Consider the following 2,332-nt stretch of genomic DNA (forward strand, 5'->3'; position numbering starts at 1 on the left):
CCTCCCCCGGTTCCTCATAGGCTGAGTACTATGGGGTCACAACCTTCCTGGACGTCACCTATTGGTTGTTGGGCAGGGGCTTTAGGTGTTTTCTTTAGAGTTGTCTTGCTGCATTCTGTTGCAGCCCACAATGCATTGCAATCCTAGTTAGCTCAGGGGCTCTTCAAGTATTTGACTTCTGACCTAAGTAGCTGGGCAGGCTGATACGAACAGACAAAGCGAGCTATTTTGGAGGCTAGTAAACTTTCATTTTAGACTAAACTTTGGTTCAGGTGAGGGAAACTAAGGGACGGGGGCTGGCGGCGACAAACAGGCGTTGGCTATCCAAGCAGGGGCCTAGTATATCCTGTTGCTTCCGTAGTTTGCTGACCTAAGCTGATTTTAGGCACTTTGTCTTGGAAATGGACACTTTATGCATTGTTTCCTTCGGGGTACCTCCGACACAGGAAGGAGAGCTTCCTCTTGGTTGGCGTATTCCTGTTACAACCTCTCCAGACAGCCCTCGCTGTTCGGCAGGCCCTGGTGGGGCTGCAGGATCCTGGCCCTCTCCACCCGCTCTGGCCTCGCTGGCCGGGACTGGACTGCCCCTTGCAAGGGCACCTGCACCTCCTGGAGTTTCCTCTCTGAGACGTGCATCTCCTTGCACATCTCACCCCTCACTGACACCCTCCACCCCACCCCTGGGATGCTGCCTTCTGCTGTAGATGGTTCTGTCTGGGGCTGCTAGGAGGGTCGGGAAATTCTCAGAGGGTCTCCATTTCTGTGTTCATTTTGTTAGGTCCTCAGCCACTTGTAACGGGGACATAACACAGGGTCATGTCTGTATTAATGCCAATGACGTTGAAGCCTCTCTCTCTCTGGACTATAGAACTATCCCTAAGAGGCCAGGTGTGGTGGCTCACACCTTGTAATCCCAACGTTTTGGGAGGACAAGGCAGGAGGATCACTTGAGGCCCGGAGTTCAAGACCGGCCTGAACAACATAGCGAGACCCTATCTCTACCATAGAAAAGATAAGAAATGGCCCTAAGGCAATCCTATATTGTCAGAGGGGGCCCTGCTGGGAGAAGCAGCCCATGCTCCTCAGCCGGGCTGTCTGGGAGATGCTGCCTCTGCCTGACCATTTCCATACCTTGGTTACTTTCAGTAATGCTTTGCTCAAAGTTTGTGGATATTGGAAGGGCATTGCTGTATTTTTTGGTTTCTAAGAGTCACATTATTGATAGATCTGAAATCCAGATGCCTCTCACCCTCGGAACATCATTTACTGTGTCATGTTTCGTGTATTTCCCGAAAAGCGGTATCAGTTTTGCGGCCTGTTAGAACTGAAGCAATAAGGGATCACCCAGAGGAGAGCTTCGGGCTGCTCCAGATGTGGCTGTTCTTGGCTCCCACAGACCCAGAACATCCTCGCCAGCCTGTGCTCCCTATGGGGCACCCCCTCCAGTGGAAGTGAGGGCAGCCACGCACCCCTGGGAATGCCTTAGAGAGGGGCCAATTGCCATCGCCAGGGGCCTGACTCTGCAACCATCCACACCTACGGGGAGTCCATTTGAGAGATGAGGAAGCTGAAGCTCCAGGCCCCTGGCTCGTGCTGGTCACCCAACCACCCGGAACCTGGTCGCCAACCCGCTGTCAGTTGCTTGGCAGTGGACTCCTCTCCTGGCTCGGGGAGCGGTTCCAGCAGGCGTCCATCAGGTGGCAGCACCGGCACATTCTGCAGGCTGTTCCGGCTCAGAGCTCGATGTAGTGCTCTGGGGTAACCTGGGCCCCAGCCTGTCCCCTCCCACCCCCTGCAGCCCCTCCTCCCGCTCTGTCCAGCTTCGAACAGGCCACTCAGGCCTCCCAGCCTTTCTTCCACCGTGGCCCAGGCCATGACCTTGGCCCCAACTCTGGGCCCTGCCCCATCTGTCCTTCCTGGTGGTCTGTCTCATTCACTGCCCTACCCAGGGGAACAGCAGCTGGGGCTGGGGGGCAGATGGCCACGTGGTCCAATGGTCTCCTTCATGGCTGGGGTGAAGCTGGGTGGGGTCAAGGGAAGAAGAGGTGGATCCCAACGGGGGCAGGGCCAGCCAGGGCCTCCCATCTCCCCTCAGGCCAGGCCTCTGGAGATGGGGGAGGAACACCGTCCATGGGAGGCTGCCCCTGGGAACAGGCCTGCAGACTCCCGCCTCAGCCCACCACACAGCCTGTCCCCAAACCTGCTGGGGTGGCGGTGCCCACCAGGAGGAGCTGGGGAGGACCAGCTGCTCTGAGGATGCTGGTTCCCTCCCAGGACTCCCCACTCCCTCCCTGGCCACCCACTCCTCCACCCAGCAAAGTGAGCCAAAAAC

This window comes from Pan troglodytes, chromosome 15, assembly GCF_028858775.2.
Source record: "Pan troglodytes isolate AG18354 chromosome 15, NHGRI_mPanTro3-v2.0_pri, whole genome shotgun sequence".
In the NCBI taxonomy this organism is placed as follows: Eukaryota; Metazoa; Chordata; class Mammalia; order Primates; family Hominidae; genus Pan; species Pan troglodytes.